The following is a 20,260-nucleotide window of genomic DNA, read 5'->3' on the forward strand; positions in this document are numbered from 1 at the left end:
TAAAAGCCAAACAAGCAGCCCCAGGAACAGGGAATTTCCTTGATGCTCTGATTCTTCAGACGGTCTTTTCTCAGCTGTTTTGTGCTACCAGCCTTTTTGTCCTAAGACAGTTGTGATGAAACCCAAGTGTAGCCTCTGATTTATTAGGAGGTATGACTAACATCACCTGTTTTCAGTGCAGCTCCTATAACACAACTTGCGGGGAGGTACAATCACTCTGACACCTCATCAGTTTAGCTGAAATCAAAACAATATATTCAGAAAAAGGAAATTGGCTATTAAATGTAAACCATACAAAGACTGCCTTCTTAAGTCTACTGTGCCTTCAATTAGATCATTGAAATAACTGGCACGCAGAATGGAAAGTGAGCCTTCTCCTTACAGCAGTAAAAAGCACTTGAAAACTTGCAAAGAGGATGATGCTTTTCAAGCTTTTAAGAAGTAAAAAATACTCCATACATTCTAAAAGGCAAAATGCTGCTTCCGTTAAGAATCTTAGTTAATTTTCACATAAAGCAACTCCAAATATTTTAAAGTAGGGAAAGAATATCTGTTTCAGCAGATACATACTTTTAGTAGATTAATTCACTCTGTCCCAGAGATAAAACTTTTGTTTTGGAAAGCCTTGGGATGCACGGTGATGAAAAAATTTTACATTCCAATTTAGTCACAGAATATTGTAACTATGTTTTGCAATAATTTTGAAAAGTAATGTCTTTTTTCAGGCCTTTGGTAACAGAAGTAACAAAGATTCCTATTTGGAATCTATTTTATTTTGTAATTATGCAAATAAGGTTGTATATTAGCATTAATCATACTAAATGAAGATATCTTTTTCAGTTTGAAAAACTGAATGATTATTTATTAACAATGACTGGTGAAGGAGCTTAAAACAAATAAGATTGCACTTTAAAGAAGCTTGCAAAAAATATTCTTTGGGAGGGTTGATTTTATTTATTTTGAAAAAGTGTGGTAGGCAAAAATATTTAAAACCAGATATGATTTGTGAGAAATGTGGTACAAATGTCTTTCAAATGCATTCATATTTATAAATCCAGTATCTGGGTTATGAAAAGGAAGCTAATGTGTAAATATCACTTATTTCCTTTATTTCAAAAAAGATGAATTGGCATCTGTCTCTTTTACTAGTAAATAAGTTATTTCTAATTAATTCATTTAAGAATGAATTTTCTAAACAAATGTTCTGAAAAGCAGCTGTGTTACGAGATGAGATTGCTTTCTGCCACTGGAGCTCTGAGTGCGTGGCAGCCTCAGAGCTCCGCTCTTGCAGAGTGCAGCTCATCAGGTCACTCTGATCTGAGGCACTAGCTGTGCAAGCTTTGGTTTGTGTGTCTTTCTCAAAATGAACTCTGTCACTCAGTTCACATGGTTCAGCAGCAAATTGATCTCTCTAAGTTCATACAAACCCAAACTCCTAGAAGAATTTCCTCCTTTCCTTAGACCCTGTGCCTTCTTCATTAACTTTGATATAGGCTCCCTGCCTCACTTCTGCTGTTTCTTGTGCTCATCTTCTTACAGGGTAGTCGGCAGCTTCACCCTTTTTGCAGGCTTATCCAAGCTCACACTGTAAAAGCTGTGCTTGTCCCCAGCTATGAAGAATCACTCTGTATCAAAGGTGAGGCATGATGCAGCCCACTTCCAGTGGCCAAGCACGGGGAGCTGGCAAGTAGTGCTGTTAATGGTGATGCTGACTTTGTCTAGGCTAGAGAGAGCTCGTCTCTGCAAGCCAGCCCTTCCAGTCAACACATATTTGGTGTCAGCAAATCCAATTTATTTTTTTTTGGCAATACGGCTTCTATCGTTGTTCTATCACTGAATAAAATAAGCCGCATTGGCAGCGGGATGAGGCTTCTAACGAGGTAGGAATTTCCTGCCTTGCTAGGCCGTGTTAGTCACTTTGGCTATCTGTTACAGGTCGAGCAGAAGGATTCCTTTGTAGTCAGTATCAAAAGACAGGATCCTCCAAAATGTGGTTCGGCACACTGGGGAGACAGATGGCCAACAGTGGGGTGGGTGAAGTCCTCTCTGGAGCACTCTTCCCCAGACTGAAGGGCACAGATGTCTAACTTTGGTTTGATGTGTAAAGTTAGTTCAGGCAATTTGTACCCAATTATTTTACAGGTGGTGTGAGAAGCCTAACGCAGCCATGCTCACATACTTCTGAGTGCACCGTCCTCTCTGAATAAACTTCAGGTAGGCTGCTTCACGTGCTTCTCAGCATGGTAGCCAGCAGAAATCAAATATGAGCCATGTTTAGCTCTAAATCAAAAATACTCTCTGTGATTTAAGCTTACTTCTTTGACTTTACATCAAAATGGAGCAGAGGAGACAGGCTTAAACTGCAATGAATAGGAAAGCAGCAAGTAGAATAGCATTTGTGCTGAACACAGGAACTAGCTCTTCTCTGATACCTGTTCAACTATTGTTTGCCAGGCTCAGTTAGGGTTGCTGGAGAAAACTTTTAAACCCCGTTATTTTGTATGTGTATTACAAATTATGGGTCAGGGCCAAGTTTTTCTGCACGCTGTACAAACACCTAACAAAAAGTATCACTAAACGGCCTGTGCCTTGATGAGCCTGGGGATCCTGCAATGGGAACTAAGCGAGGTGAATGTCACCATGGATGAGAAACACGAGACAGATAAAAGCTGGGAGGAAAAAGGAAGCAACAGAGCAGAAAAATGATCAGAGTCCTAGGTAACAAACATTCTGTGAACTCTGTGTTTCTGTTCTAATCATCTGGTTTGTGGCTGTCTCAGGTGTTTTTTTCCCCCCTCTTCTCCCTCCACCCACATTAACCTTTCCTTGTGGACTTAAGTCTTTTCCTGTTGTGTTTTTGTGTCTTTTATTTATTTATTTATTTATTTGGGGGGGGGGGGGGGGTCTTTTGGTTTTGACAGATACTTGATTTTCTGTTTGTAGACTTTTGGGACACTACATCATTTATCTGCACTAAATGACTCAGGACAATACAGGATCTGATTTTGATTGATTGTTTGTCTTCTATTTCATTACTAGAAATAAATGTTATTAAATAATAAATTTGATTGTCTTCTTCAAATTGGTTGAATTCTCAAGTCTATTCTTTCTCACTTTTTAAAATCTTGCTAATATTATGAAACGTATTATGGGAAATTGTTCACTACACAAGAAGTAGATTTAATAAAGATCTTTCCCCACACTCAATAATGACTGCTTTAAAACTATGCAAGTAAAAATTAATAACTATCATTCACACTTCTGTCTTCAAGTATTTAAGGGAGTTTTGTTTAGAAAGTTTCTTAATTTTAAGCTGGTACAGAACGCAGCTTTCTGTTTCACTACATTGGTTTCAGAAGTAATAGAATTTTGACACAGCTAAGTTAGAACAAGGGTTACAAAAACATTTTCAGTAGTAAGACAAGGGGTTTACTTCTGGTATTTTGTGAAAAAAAATGGGATCAATAAAAGTATTTACAGTGTATTACTGTGGGGAAAAAATAATTTGTATAGAAGTTACTGTGAGCTTTAGACTAATGGTCATAACTGTAAATGATATTGAAAAACAGATAAAATTAAATAAAGACTTGCAAAGTATAAATTTGCTGCTGGCAATCTAAAAAGGATTTTCTTGTTACTCACCCATGGGATTTGGGATTCTATCAAGGAAGCTTTCCTACTTGTCATACATCATTTCAAAGAGACATATATAGCCTGGAAACTGCTTTAAGGCAGCTGCAAGCAAGTGTCACTTTGAGTTAAATGCATTATTAAACTGTTGGGAAATTTCACATCATGGGTCATTTATCTATGCTAAATGGGTCAAAAGCCTCTACACACGCCTAGATAAATGAGAGAAGAGCAAAATTCTCCCTCGGGACGTAATACGTTGACAACCTCTTAGAATTCATGTTGTTATTTTTAGTAGATATGAGGAAAAATGACTTGCTAAGTACACTAATTCATAAAACCAGGTGCCAAATACCCATAAGAAAAGGTTACCAAATATTTCTGAATTTTGATGTTGCTTCATGCAAGGTATCAGTGAAATGAAGTATAATATGCTTTGGCTCTCTGTAATTAATGGCTGATTGCCGTTCCTAAAAGATCCATGTGGAATAACGCATATTTTACCAGCTTAGCTACTTTGGGAAGGAATAATGTGCGCACTTTGAACCAGGCATAGAGGTAATAGAAACAGAGCAATATAAAGTTTCCAAAACTTTTACATGTTATTACAATGTGATTTAATTTCCTTGCAGAAGAGGGACTTTGGTTTCTTAAATCCTTCAATGCCCATAACACGTCGCTGAGCATTCCCAGACACCATAGCATGCATCATCAAACAAAGTAGAAGCTGACCTGGTAGCCAGTTTTAGGAAATTAGCAGCAATGTGAAGTAACACGGTGAAGTGAGCTAGAAACAGTTCTTCACAGTGCATTGGTATTCTTTCGTGTTGAAAGATGAAGTTTTCCATCTCCTTGCGCGTTCATCCATCGAGCGGACCAGTCAAAAAATAGTTGAGCAAACAATTGCAAAGGGAGTGCCATCCTTTTAAATTACAAGCAATTTTACTTTCTTGTTAGCTGATAGATTTAAAAGTATATTTGGTATCAGTATTAGTTCATAACTCTGAGCTGGCTGAGTTCACACGAGCACTCAGCAGGTTTTCTGGCACTCAGAACACAGATGACCTCTGCAGATGAATCATGTCAGATCAGGACAAGTCAGCCTCTTTTTCAGCCAGAAGATTATGGGATATTTAACTGAATAAATAATTCACATCTAACACGTCAGGTAGATTTCCACTAGTGCTGAAGTTAGTGACTGAATCTGTGAAAATAGCATAGTTAGTTTGGTTACTCTCACCTGTGGCAGTGACATTTCTATCAGTGCATCACTGGCCTCAGCCCCCAGCACAGAGGCTTCCCTCTGGGAAGCTGATTCATTTCACTTCTTGTTTGTTTGTTTCTTTTTTACTGTTATGGTCAAATCATAGCAACCTGAGAGCACCAGCAATCCACCAGACTCAATGCACCAGGATGGGGGGTGATTTTCCTATCGAGCCCCATGAGGGCAGCATGATGATGAAGTCATCTAAATTAATTACTAGAAGAAATTTCTATGCAATCTGGAGAGCAATGAAAGTTTTTTTTAATGTATTCCTAATCTAGTTTTATCTTGAAAACTTTTATTTATAACTAGTTACTGCTTACACATGCGAGGAATTTTATTTATTTATTTATTTTGGTCAGGAATGGCTGAGTCGCTTTTATTAAATCAAAAGTTCAGGTAATCTCAGCTCATTATAAGGTTTCTGACACAAACAAAAATATCAGTTTGAACAGGATAAATGTTTATGGCTTGAGAAAAGACTGGCAGCTGTTCATTAACAGGCTAAATCATTCAAAATATCTTCTTATGAACTGGGTGCGAACACCATATATTAAACCTGGATATCATGAACAGGTGTCAGAAGGCCAAAATAAAATAACTAGGAGCAGATAAAGTAAACATATATATATGTAAAATATATAATTGCTCTTTAATGATAATACACCCTGTGAAATTCAACAACTTGAGTTTCCAATCTTGTATTAACAGACAGGAAATTAATAATAAATAGGTGATGGGCTACATTCAAATGCATTTCATTTTTTGTGTTTTTTTCCCCCCTTTTCTGGCTCTACCATAATTTTTGCAAGGACAACTGATGGCAGTCTTAGCAAACACTTTTCCTGTCTTAATCCATGGACCTTATTGCACTTCAGTCTGAATGAGCCCATAAAACATTTCCAGCACTACTTGATGGTTTTGCAAAAACTGTCTCCATGTCTTATTTTGATAGAGTACAGTGTTCAGTCTGTGTCTTGTTATAGGACCTTGAATATCACAAGCATTCATAGAAGACTGACCAAGATTCAAACCTTTATATAGTAACCTTTATATCATATCTAACACATGTAAGAATTTTAATATGAATGCAATAGGAATTCTGAAGAGAAAAGAAACCTGAAAAATTTTAATAAAGGATTATGACGTGATTAAAATATATTTTATCTTTCAGATTACTATATGGCTCTGAATTCTAGAAAACTTTCAGTTTATAGTATTTATCATAACCATAACATCAAATTCAAATTAAAGTTACATGAATGTAAGCTTTCTCTTTAACTATTTTTCATATTTATTATTTTGTAAATTATTTTCATGTGAAGACGACCTATTAAAACTTTAGTATGTTAAAAAATTGATGAACCAAACAAAGCAAAGTGTTGCAAGACATTTGACTGATGAACCAAGCAAAGCAAAGCAAAGCTGATCTGTTTAAACCAACTGACACTACTGGCATTATACCAAAATGTATAAACATGTAAGCTGACCTGCCAGTGCATTTTACAAAGACATCATTGAGAGCAAAATTAAGACATGTCTCATTAAAAATTTTCTCAGACACAGAATGTATATATCAAAGCCATGACACAGGCTCTAAATTAATTAACCTATTTTAAAGTACAAAATCTCTGTGCTAAGGTATTCTCTCTTGAAAGTTTCTGACAAGCTCCCTAGGTATCCTGATAGTCTTTTAAGCTTAATTGTCTTAATAATATAATAATAACTTATATCACCATTAAATTCTTACTTTGTTCCTCTTTATAAATGTACCAGGATGATATGAGAAACAGATATTATAAAACAGTTTCAAAGATTAGAAAATATTCCTGATGGTGTTCGTCACACAATGTGAGTAAGATTGTTTTACAGAGATTATTTTTAACATACTAGTTTTCTTCTATCCGTAGCTATTTTAGTGTACAATGCTTGTTGTCATAACGTACATCAGGCCATTTACAGTGTACACAATGACTCTAAATTAAATAAGCTAGATTTACTTAATTTGCTCAGTAATAACAATATTACATTATTTTAGCCAAATGTCTATGTCAAACTGAACAGAAATAAGAGGAAAGCAGTAATTAGTCTAGGTTAAAATATATCCTCAAAGGATATTAAATATGCAAGAGCTCATCCATGAAAATTAGACTGCAAGAGGTTACACCATGTATTGGCTTATTTTGTTACATATCAAATTATCTCTCATGAATAAATATATCTAATAATGTTTAACTCTATAATTTAATAGTGCCCTATTAAAAATATTTTCTGAATCAACCAAGCTGTGTATTTGATTTTCTATGATTATCAGATTTTAAGTACACAATAATTAAATGTGCAATTTGTACTGACTTCTGCAAGCACAATTAAAAAGACTGTGCACTTTAATCCCTCAAATAGATAACTTCAATAAATACAAACTCTAGGACCTAGTACTTAACTTGAATAATAATATAAGTTAAGGAACATAACAAGGTGTGAAGTTCCCAAGAGGAAAAAGATTATTTTAGATCTCTTTGTTTATCGGAAGAAAAAAGAAAAAAAAAAAAAAGTGCCTGAACTATTAAATTTGTTTGACATGCTTTGCAACATGAGCATTGTTGTACTCCCTTTCCCACAGCTACCAAGATCGTAGGTTTCTTAAAGGACTTCAAACCACATCTAATCTAGTGTAAAATCCTCACCTTGCTTGTCATTAGGCAGTGACACAATTTCCCTGTCAAACAGCTCTGAACTTGACTGACCCTCAAAACCTTCGCAGAGTTACCCACAGCTGAAAAGGAGCTGATCTGGGTAACCTTGCTGCCATTTGCTGCCACAAAGCACTAAGTGATACTTTGAAAAATGAACTTGGTTAATAGGTGCTGAGGAAGTACAGGTGACTTACAAGTCCCCGCATGCAGCATTAACCCAGAATCATCATTGCTCTCTCGCGATGAGAAATGATAGGAAGGACTGTTCTAGTTGCCATGGTGACCTCCGCTCAAATATTGCATCTCTCTCTCTTTTTCCTCAGGGTGCACGAAGATCTTTGAGGAGTTTTTGTTCCCTTTTCACTGGGCCCTGCCCCAGCATCAGGCCCAGCAACAGTGCCAGGCTGAACAAAGAGTGGGTGCTATTTGCTAATTCTAAAAACTCATGAAGATAAATTAGTCCCTTTCCTATCATGTTCCCTCCACCATAAGAAATGAAGATGAAGAGTGGAGCAATCAGCTAATTAACCCTCTTTTCCAGGCACAAAGAGCTGCATTACAATGTGACATTGCTCTGCCCTTTTCTTTTTGAGGTGTTTTCATGACCTATCAGAGTCTGCTCTATGAAAAGACCCTCTGCATCTGCTCTTGCAACCTGCTAATTACAATACTGTAATTAAACGCACACTGAAGCGATTGCCTTCATATATCACTGTGTGTGACAAGCAAAGAGTGACTTTCAGTTAAGACATACTTAGCTCCCCTCTTCCTGACTGAGGAAGCTGCAGACTTGTTTTTGGCTCGCCTGGTTTGACTGCTGCCTGAGGACATTGAAAATCCTGGTTGTCTGAGCTGCAGTTCTGTGAAACACGTGTGCACACATCCAGGCATGCAAATGGGCCAAAGTCACTGTGAGTACGTGGTAAAATCCCACTGAAGTTACTGCAACTGGGTATGGATAAGAGAGCAAAGTGCGTCCAGTGTAGCGGTTGCCCCATCTTCCCCTCAAACAGACAGCTTGTTTCTCAACTACTGTTTCAGATTCCTGCATCTCCCCAGAGATACAAGGTCACAACAATATCCTGGGTGTTTCTTGCTTTGATTCTTCATCCCTTCTGTGGTTTCAGCATTCCCAACCTCCTTTTCTCTACCAGAACAATAGTACTTAGTTCTTTTCTAGCAGCACTTCAGTCCCAAAGAGAGCAGAGCTTAAGATGTGATTTTGCTTGGTAAGGAACAAATAAATACATTTTTTGTTATAAGTGGGTTCTTTGGTTTTGATTCATTTTGTTGTTTGCTGTACAGTACACTTTGAGACTGTGTCTGAGCTAAACTTGCTTGAGGTCCACACCAGGAGCATTCAGATGTGCTCAGCTGTGGGATACACAGAAATTTCTGCAAATCACAGTGAGAAAACACAGCAAAAAAAAAAAAAAAAAAAAGTCCAGGCAGTGAAGGGAACACTACCTTACCATTGCCAGCAGTTATCTGCAGGGAAGCAGCAGTTATTTGCAGGAAAGCAAGGGGCACTGAGGAGAAGTCAGAGGACTTGATGGTCACCTCCTGTTCCCCAGCCACTACCACGCTCTGCTTCCTTACTCTGTCTTGATGGGATCACATCATTATCTGAGGGGGGGGGGGGGAGAAAAAAAAAGTGGCCATAAAATACCAGTGCCTTTGAAGTGTAGACAAAATGCAGACACATCAAAATGTATTTTTCTTTTCTATACCTTTTTCTTAAATGAAATATAATGGTCAGCTTTAGGCTAGGTGCTGCCATGCGTTGCCGATGGGAAGTGAGAAACAACAGCAATAAATTCAGCTTTCTTCCTGAAGTACTGCTTGCAGCGTGAGGCAGCACTAATCAAAGTCAAATCACAAAGGTTTGGATTTCTTCCGTTCAGTACTAATACCTAAGGGCAAGATGGAGGAGAACTGTTTGATATCGAGCAGCCATATTCCCCACACTCTTTACCAACCAGTTTAATGAAAGCTCAGTAGGGTTACTCTATAGGAGATTAGAAATGGTATTAAATCATACCAAAACCTATCATTTGATGGCACTTCTGTAGCAGCATACACGAGCTGGAAGAGTTTACAGCCAGTACTACTGATATGAACAAAATGTGTTTTTTTCCACCAGTGAAACAAAGACAGTTACACCTATGAGTAAGTGTCACAGGACTGGGACCTATGATGCTAAGAACAAAATTAGAGGAAACAAACAGCAGGGATGCCATAAGAATGAAGCAGCCTGTGCACAGCATTTCTTTGAAGTATAATTACAGCCGCACTGAAGCATGAATGTAGCCTAACATATTTGCAACCACTGTAATCAGTGTAATCATGCTGCCATTTCATTTACTTTCACACATTCTGTTAAGGCATTAGGACTGCTGTGTAGACTGCTGGAATGATACAGTTAATACTGTCGATTTATTTTGTTCATGCTGATAAATCGTGTTGTTATTCTGCTAAATTCATACTTCCTTATGACTTTAAGGCTAAAGCAGACCATTCCATAGTAGTATAAGAATTCTGCTTCTAGAATAAGAATAGAAGCCCAAACCAGATTTTGTTAGATTTTTAACACCTTTACAAGACCTCATATCTGCTGTTAATTAGCAGTATTGGGACCAAATAAAAAGTAACGGATAACTCCCTCTCGTAAAATTTTTCTTTCTAGTAGTTATTATTTAGTCACGGTGAACACAGTGAAAAAAAAAAAAAAGAGAGAGAGAAGACACCAAGAATTTTAATCTTGCTGTCATTCTACACTGTTCCAAGTCTACCACTTCCAGTTTTCTTTCTTTAAGCAGGTGCATTAGCAAAATAAAATAATATAATGTGAATTGCCTTGAAGGTATAGAAGGTAATTAGAACACTATAGATAGCTAAGTGAAGCAAGGGCAGGGAAAAGAAATGTGCAAGGTTTAACATCTGCACTACCATACAGCCTTTGCAAAACAAGATACAAACTGATTTGGAATAAATTATCTTGCTGATTTATCATATTAATTATAAACCTCCCTTCTCTCAGATGGTTCTTCAATGCTGTTTGCATAAACGCAACAGAATGAAGTAAAATTACACGAGTGAAAGGGCAAATGATTTTTCTGCTGGTAAGGTGCTGGTGTTGATGTTTTTAATTTATCTTAAGTATGAATGTTGTATTTGCCTGAATTTTAAAGGAAAAATTCTGTGATACTTCCTAAACAAGGCCATGTAAAGAGGTAGTGGAAAATGGTAGAGTGAGTTTTTAATGAAAATTCCACACCTTGATGTCTACCTAGGATCTTAAACAGCTATGTCATAAGCAGACTCACAAGAATGGAATCTATATAACAATTAAAATACTAATGCTCTTCTAATCACTTAAGCACCTAGAGTGTGTATCAAGGTAATCACATTCATTGTAAATTTATATGCTGTTCATATCCTTGTAAGCATTTTGAAAGAAAGTGGTGCAGAAGACACAGGTGCCTAAATTAATAAACATTAGAAAATCAGCAAGAGATTTAACTACACTGGTTATTGTTTTCATTATTAAATAATTAGTTTGAACATCTTTGTACACCTGGTCCCAAATCATGGGATTCAATTACCTTGAATGGCTTTGGGCTGCTATTTGATCACTTAATATTAAATCTGCAAAGTACTGGGCATTAGGAAGGATATCTGGTGGAGGATACTGAGATTTCCCAGAAGTTTTGTGAAAAAGTTCACTAATCAGAACATTTTGGTTTGCAGATGCATTACTATAATTAATTAGGGAAAAGCTTTATTAAGAGTTTTTTTTAAAGGGCAGAGCTAAAGAAAAAGGTGGCAGGAAAAAGGCTGAATAGTGTCATTTAATCATTCTCTCAAGAAAGTATTTTCTTTACAGAACATGTATATTTGATACATAATTTAAGATATGTCATGTGTTCCTCCTAACTTTCCTACCATTTGCTATAATATATACTGACTAGCTCACAGGTCCTGTCTTGTTCAGTTTCAAGAGTACTGAACTTGTTTTATTCCACCTCCAATATCTGCCTTGTGAGAATTCTATGCAAATAGAAAATTCAGAAAAGCTTTATTTGAATTTAAGACCTCCAACAGGGTCCTAAACAATACACCTCTGAGCATTCATGATATATTTTTAAAATATCTTATGCCTTTAAGCAACAAACTGGAATAGTTCAGTGTAAAATTCCAGATTTAAAAAAAAAAAAAAAAAAGAATTTAATTAAAAGCTGTAGGAAAGTTTCACATTGAATCTCAATGTTCTGCATGATGTTTACAATATGTAATTATTTTCCTGTAGAATTCAAGAAATAATAATTAAAAAACAACAACAACAACAACAAACTCCTAAACATACTCTTTTAATAGCTTCAGTAGGATAAATGTGAACTAAATAAATCTAGACTTAGAGGAAGCAAGTATCCAGTATCTCACTTACTTTTACAGAAAGACATTAAATAACCAAGTGCCACTTCCACATATATACCCAGATAATGGATATAATTCCCACAAAAGTTTCAATAAGTCAAAGCATCCTTTTCCTTTCCAAAGTTTTTGAACATTCACTGATTGCAAAACCCTGTAATTTAACAGAAAATGTTTTTTTTTTCCTCTGCCTAAAAACTCACTAAAAGCAAATTACTGTGACCCTTCGAAGTATGACAGGAAAACAACATGGATGGAGAGTGTTTTCCAAATCTTGAAAAGGGCTAATTGATGTGAAACTATTTTCCGGGTCAAAACACAATAATGTAGGCAAGATTGACAAAGGAGTGATTTCAGTCTTCGCCTGCATCTCTGTAACTTTCTGTTTCTCGTTGCTCTCAGTGACACAAAAGCAGGGACAATACTGGTGACAACCACTAACATTCTCAGACAATGGTATCCTGTTAAGGTAAGCTGCCGCAACAAAATCACACATTCTAGTATGTTTTTGTGGCATCATTTTAAGAGCTACAGAAGCTAGACTATATTTCAGATCTAAGACTTCTGCTGCATGCATTTCTGAATATGACTGTTCACTCTGACTGTGAACAGACATGATGTTCATATTCATTAGATGTTAATTTTTGTGAATGATGTAATCTGCTCTCTGGTTAAGTATTGCATAAATTACTATTTTCAATTTGATTTGAATTAATTTTAAAAAAAATCCAGAAACAAACAAACAAACAAACAAACAAAAACTCCCATGTACTTGTTTAAAATGTGCTTTGCAGGTACATTTGTATGAGTGAGACCTAGAGCTATGCCATGGAGATGACACAGAAGCTAGGAATTTGGAAATTCATTCTCTCTGTTACACCACTCAGTACCTGTCAAGGATGATGATGATAATAAAAGCAAATTAGGGCTAAAAGGCATTCATCAAACTTGTATTAGTTGCAAATTGATGGGCCTGCTGGGAAACTTCCCAACAGTCTTAGGCCACATTACTGAGACAGCCTAAACAGCAGGGATTTGGTACTTTGTTTGGTCTTATATATCATAAGCTTTTGTGAGATATTTACCATTTGAACTGATGTTAAGTTGGGCAGGTGTAAAATTCCACTTCTGTTAAGAATAGACCTTTCCTGCTCTTACATGATGGATAAAGGAGTGCATGGGTATTTCAGGAATACCTGTTTTTTGAAGAAAAAGAAAGTCAGAATTAGCATATTTGGTACAGTCAGTACAATAAATGTATATACAACATTGAATTTTTGTATATGAAAGCAATAAATATTTTAAAAATGAATCACTAATGAGTTTTACTGTCTCAGTCTGTTCTCACAGTATTAGAAATCAGCTCCTTCAAGTGACCATGTAGTCACCAAGGCTAAACCAGGGGTTTATATGCGTACATGTTCTTTAGGGGCAATATAAAATATAGGAGGAATGTTTCTTATTTTATTTTGAGTGGGGTTTGTTTGTTTTTTAATTAATGGAACAATACATTTCCCTGGTACATGCATGGCCTGTCCACCTAATCAGTATACTTTGGAGGCAATATGGCTTCATGGCAATGAATCAGCTTACCTTAGCTGCAGGCCTTGCAGCATTTTATTTATTTATTTTCCTTCATAGCGTCTCTGAGTCATCCTTGTTGGCGCCAGATCCCAGATTACTTTTCCTTGGGTGGAATTTCTCCCCAACACAAAATAAGACATAACACTGTCCTGGAGTAAAAATGATAGCTCCCTAATGGTAAAATTTTAAAACAATAAAAAGTGTACAGAAGTGTCTATTCCTTCTGCAGCACTAAATGATTTTAGGTGAGGAAAATTTGCAAGTGCCTAGAAATAATCTGCATGGCTGAACCTATTTGTCACAATAAGTATTGCACTGCAAAAATCAGAGACTGGCATTTGTATTTTAAACTGAAGTCTTCAGTTTTTCCTCAGATTCCCAGCATTTTGCCACTGATGTCCAAAGTCAGTCACCCAAGTACAGTTAGCCTCTTCAGGACTCTGGTTTATAACAGCATCCAGGGAATAGCTAGGGCCATTTTATACTGAAGAAGTTCCCAGCAGAACCGGTCATTTAGTGCAGAATAATTGTACAGGTAAGCACCTTGCTACGGTCACACAGTAGGAATCATAATACTGAAAAAGGTGAGATTTTTGGGGATTCTGCAGGTGTTAATTAGAACGATGAAGGTGAAAGTGTGTTTTCTGCAGTTGGTAGACACGGTTTTTGCTAGGCCCCTTTACAAGTACAGTTTGGGGAGGTTTTTGAATATATTCTTTGGAATCTATTTTGGAACATTTTTAATTGGAGGCCACATGTGTGTAGAGATAAATGTTTTAAGTCACTGGGCCTTGCTAAGGAGGCATTTGACTGCTGCCAAGCAGAGAAGTACACAGTAGTGTTTTGCTGCTGTTGAAGTTAGGTAGGACTCAGGCTGGCTTAAGTTGTGTTTTGTTCCTGAAGTTTAGTTCAAGTTTTCAACAGTAACTTGCTTCAGAAGGAAAGAGGACGGGATAAGGACTAGTTAACTCTAGTGTTTTCCACAGGGTTAACCTGAGCAATCCCAGTTATAGCAATCCCAATTCTTCAAAGCAGACCCCAGAAACCCCAAGCTGACCTGATTTATATACAATTTAACATAGAAAATGTGTATGAGAAGGTGCCAGAGAAATCCCAAGACTAAACATTTTAGTGTAAAAATTGTGATATCAAGATTAAATGTTGGTAAGGTTAAGATGAAATACAGCTATAATCTAATTATGATCCTTTCTTATTCATGACATTTTCATTTTGCAGGTTATTTCCTTTATTTCTGTTCTTTTTGTTCTTGTGCATTTAGGATGCAATATCATCTTATGCAATCTCCCAATTAAAGGGCTTCTCCTGTAGCTCTAATCATCTCAAAGGTACTCTGATAAATGCCTCCATCTCTTAAAATGCTTTGAGATACAATAAGTGCCTCAGAATATGCAACCGTAAAAAAGATCAGCTACACTGACTACTTGCCATAAATTTTGTCTGAAATCTGGATCATCTGTGAAGATTTAAAGGAGCAGAATGGAATCCTGTCTGGAATCCTTTCTAATTTTCATGCAGAAGTCCTACAGAGTATCTGAATACCATGGAAGTTTACGGTATGCGCAAACCCAGACTGTAAGAGTCCAAATAAAAAAAAAAAAAATCAAGATAAGGGTGTAAGAACTAAATTGATTCATTCATGGAGGTTGCAGGTTTAGTTAATATAGTCCTGTCTCTTCTGGGATTAGTAAACCGGGTCACTTCTTTTTTCCATCCTCTATCATAAATTGACTTGCTGTTTTGGTTTGCTACATCAGCAGAATCAAATACAAACCAATTTTCTCAGTGCAATGAGGGTTGTACCAGTGAGAGAGTGGGGCTGATACATTAGCATTCCCACAGTCACATCTCCCCTATCACTTGCCCACAGTATTTTCTTGAGTGAGACTTTGCCTCATCCATTTCCACATCAACTCTTCTCATGCTAGGTTAGCAGTGAGAGGGAGGAAAGAGAGGAGCTTTAGGATTTTTCTGTTGATTTTGCTTCACCTGCCTTGAGCTGCACCTCAGGTATAAGAAAGGCAGGTGTGACTTGAGAGCTGTTAAGGTAAATACTAGAAACTGCTGGAGTGACAGATGATACTGGCATATTATAATATAGCCTAGAGGTAACAGGCTTGGGAAATTGCATCTAAAAGCTGCAGTGATTCCTCCAGTAGTAGATTGCTGTTGGTATCCGCTGACAGAAAGCACTGAAACCAAGATGCAGAAAAGGAAACAGCAGTCCTTCTTCTTTATATACAGCCCCGCTGGATGTTTGAGCTTTCAGATAGATTTTAAGGGGAAGAATCAAAGTGTGTGAATTTATGTTGCTTCTTAGGACTAAAATAAACTCTTCCTGCACCTCTCTGCACTTGTAAAGCGAGGCTAATGGCTCTGCCACTGTGAACTTTCAAGTCAAAGAAGCAGTCACCATGGGTTAGAGAAGCAGGAAATCTGCAAGTAACCGGAATAAAACAAAAAGGATCGGAGATAGCTTGTCACCCCATCATGGGCAAAGTCGCCTCACCAGGACAAAAATTCTTTTTAGTGGGAGAGAGTAGTAACAGTGGGCATTAACATCACAGGGAACTCTTGTGTAGCTCCTGACAAGAACTTCCTTGAAAAAGATTTCCTTACTGTTTGAAGTATCTGCCCTGCCTGCACAGCAGACAGCTTGCTTTCTGACTACTGTCTTCCCTGTCTGCCCCCCTATGTGCTTCTCTGTTGTAACACCCTGTATTATTACAGGCACTCTCAGCACCTGGCTGCAGGAGTGAATCAAAGTGTTGTGGAGGTAGCATATCAATTTGGGTTTGTGCCATGGTAATAGTTATTTGACGGTTAAGTGGGATCATTTCAAAGACCTTTTTCTTCCTTTTCCCTATTTCTCGGTGCCCAGATCACTGCTTGAGCTGCCTTTCCCCTAAACACTATGTGCTCACCTTTTGTGACTGTCTAAAATAGAAAACCTCTGCTCTTGTCAAAAGGATAAACTGAAACAGTCACTTATCTGGCTGAGGAATTGCACACCGGAGTGCTCCATAACCACCTCCCAGCTGCCTGCTGCTGGCTGCAGACCCTTGCCCAGCTGGGACAGCTGCAGCCAGCAACATCACCGCATCCTTACCCGAGACCATCACAGTGCAGAGGATAAGCTGACCTCAAAGCTGTGAGCATCTGAAAGAAGGTGAACACAATCAAATAATCCATTTTGAATTCATGGTACTTACAGAATCTCCACCCCCAAAAAAAAAATAAAAAAAAAAATTGGATTATGTGTCAACTGACTTCACATTGCTATACAAAAAAACTATTTTCTTTTCTTCATTTTTCTTTCCACTGCTATTATCTAGCTAGCTTGTTAGCTGTCTACATGCGTGCACACACACACACACCACACACACAATTTTTCAGTCCATGATATCTACATGGAAAATATGTAGAACTTGTAAGCATAGCTGTGCAGGCTCTCCTGAAAGTTAACAAGATTTTAGCAAATTCCAAAGATTGGAATTTCCCCAAATACAGGCCAAATTAATTCATATGTAGAAAGATTTCTGTCTACAATAACAGGAGTAAATGCCACATAAAACCCAGTCCTGCTCCCATCAGAGACAATGGGAATTAAGCCACTAACTTCAAAGAGCAGTGCTCTCCCTGTAGAGTATATTTCATGCTTCTGCAGTCTTGGCTAGATTAGTGCAAATTAAACATTGGGTTAAGTTGCCAGAGCCTATAAGCGCTCCATTAGGCTCTGGAGGATTTGGCTAATTTTAGTCAAATACTTACCTATTTTACAGAATACATGCAAATTTCATCCATGGGATAAGCCCACTGAACTCAATAGAATGCCACTAATGAATTTGGCCTTACAGCTCCACCGTCTATGCATTTATGCAGTGCTTAAAATGCATTGCAGTTCTACGCACCTTATCAAATCTTAAGAAACAACTTTTTCATACTAGAGCATACAAAATAATTTAGTAAGAGTTGTAAATAAGGGGCTTTGACAAGTGCTAAAGGATCTAATCATCAAATCATATTCAGAGCATACGCAAGCCTTTTCTTGCCTGCAGGGCCATCATGGAGAAGGCTGTCTGCAGTATGTCCTTCCAGTACCGCTCACTGTCCTATATCCTTGTGAATGGCAAACTGCCCCAGGGAGCTACAAGCTACATTTTTCAATCATCTCTGCTTTATGTTAAATACACTTACAAGCAGCCAAGTAGCATTCCCAGAGGGTCTTACTCTGACAGAGGGATGTTAACAATATACTTCCGCTTTTTTTTTTTTTTAAATGTGCTTCAGTTATAGCCATTTCTGAATAATCTCCTAATTAGTGAGGAGGCCTTGGTTTAGGGTCGTGGACTGCTGAGATAGACCTGAGGTGTCTTTTCCTAGCTTCATGCTATAGCATTTTGGACGTGACAGCATGGACAAAGCCTTGCCAGATTTTCAAGCCTCATTTCCTCCCTGACTGATATTATTGGCCTCCTCACTGACTATGGGGAAGCACCTCACTACTGCGTGCCTCCGTTCCCACACATACAAGATGGACCGGGACTGACAATAAAGCATTTTGACACCTTAAGAAAAGCACTAGAGAAGCTCATTACCAAGTGTTTTGTACAATGTCTGGAACCACTGCCTTTGCAACCTCTGTCAAGGCTTCTGGGTGTTGATACAGATACAAATACCATACTGGTTAGTCATTTTTAAATGGTAGTCCTTAAGAACTCAGACATTTAGAAAAAGCACAAATTCAGGCAATACCGTGGGGAGAAAAAAAGAAAAAAAAAAAAAAAAGCAAAACCCATTGAGAAGGCAGAAAGGGTCAGGCACATTGCTGCTCTTCTCATAAGAAATAATATTCAGAACTTTTATGTGGAGACTTGACCACTCAAGCAGCTAATTGACAGTGGGATGTCTTGCTGTACACATCTTCTGAGGTGCTTTAATTATGCAATGACACCTTGTTGTCACACACATATTATAAATAATGCTTAACGCTGATGTTTGAAGAAAGTGCTATTGGGAATTTTTTTTCGCATTATGATTCCCCACTGAGGAGAATTCCATGTTATAAACAAGCCAGCACTTCAGCATAGGGTTTTGTTGCTCTTGGGTTTTCCCCTCCTCAAATTATTATTTTTAAAAAGCTTCTGGCTCTATTCCTGACTGTTGTTACAAAATTGAGTACTTCAGCAAATTGCTCGGTTGACAAAAGGGAAAAAAATGTTGCTTCCAAACAAACAATTATGATGACTTTGAAGCATAACATAAAATGTCTCATTGATTTTGTCCCAGAGGACTGGTGTAAAGAATGAATAACCAAAGATGCAACGAAGCATGTAATATTAGTGCATGCAACATTACTTGTGCAGTATTGTTTTTAATCCATTTGTTCACCTTTGCCCTCTGTGATCATCTACTATCAATAGGGGAAACACATGCAAGTAATATAAATATTTGATCGCCTCTAAGAAAATAATTTTCTTCCTATTCAAAGATGAACTGGCTGAGTACTGGCAGGGAAAGGTACTATTCATTTTCTATGGTCTGAATGAGGCATTTTTTCTATATTACAATTAATAATTTCAACTTTCAGTGCTTGAATTTCTGGCCACTAGAAGTTGGCATTTGTTTTCTTTTGGAAAATACATTTTACATCTGAACTCCGATTACACTGTAGAACTAGTACTAAGCAGCACTTTTTCCATTCCTGCTCTCTATATCTGTAATGATAAGTGCACTCTGAAAGGGCACCGTGCAAAAAGTTACTGACAAAACTTCACTCACATGCATTTTGTTCACACAACCCACTGTTCAAGACGGAGGACATTACAGTGTTAAAGCCAGAAAAGGGAGCAGTAAATGATCAATGGTAGCAAATGTTCTGCAGTCATTTCTTCAAACACAAGTGATGCAGTATTTTGTCCCTAGGCTGAAATAGATTCAATTCCCTATTAGGCTAGAAAAAAACTCAGTACAGATGTTCTGCTACCTTTGGATATGGCTCTTCTCTAATAGATCATCTTATCTTCAGCCAAGGTATTTGCTTCTGTGATGGCGAATCTCTGACTTGTAAGCTTCCATTCAGCAGAGTAAATTTAAATTGATAAAAAAATGACATTAATCAAATGGTAAAAAATAGTTGAAAACAATCAAACAGTGGCTGTCAGTCCAAAGTTTGATTCCTAATAGACACAAAACTGAAATTCTGTTAATCATATTCATCTCTCTAGATATGCCTGAAATCAGTTTCCATCACTGAAGTGGAACAGATTATTTATTGTTGTTAGTTTCTCAGCATCTTTTCAGTGCTCAAACAATTCTACACATCTTTCCACTTAGCTTCACTGGTTTGGGATTATCATACCTCTGTGAGCCAAACCTCAGTCTTAGATGTAGTAATCAGATCCTTGTTTTTTACTAGGATTCTGTTGAGAAACTGCAGGTACCCCTTTGCTACAAAGATCCAGCCATACTGTGCTATGACCTCTTCTAGACACAATCAGAAATATTTTTGTATTACACTACATAAGAAAGTGATACAGCCAAGATCATTGTGATAGGAAATCCACTATCTATGTGGTTTTGTTGCCTAAATACTTCAAAATATTTCACCCTTGCTTTTATGTTCCTGGACTCC

The 20,260-nt window shown here is 37.3% G+C and overlaps 1 long non-coding RNA gene across 1 annotated transcript in view; it reads right to left on the reverse strand.

The window, feature by feature from the left end:
• Positions 1–3,860: 3,860 nt before the first annotated feature.
• The window catches only part of LOC310905446, a 33,677-nt gene continuing 17,277 nt past the window's right edge, over positions 3,861–20,260 (reverse strand). Inside the window, exons 5-10 of the long non-coding RNA XR_014589047.1 lie at positions 19,613–19,697; positions 13,618–16,785; positions 13,110–13,220; positions 9,321–9,503; positions 9,063–9,216; positions 3,861–4,834 (exon numbers count right to left, since the gene is read on the reverse strand). This is a non-coding gene — a long non-coding RNA (uncharacterized lncRNA). The remainder of the gene's footprint in view (positions 4,835–9,062; positions 9,217–9,320; positions 9,504–13,109; positions 13,221–13,617; positions 16,786–19,612; positions 19,698–20,260) is intronic.

This window comes from Anser anser (genome assembly GCF_964211835.1).
Source record: "Anser anser genome assembly, chromosome: 11".
Taxonomy (NCBI): domain Eukaryota; kingdom Metazoa; phylum Chordata; class Aves; order Anseriformes; family Anatidae; genus Anser; species Anser anser.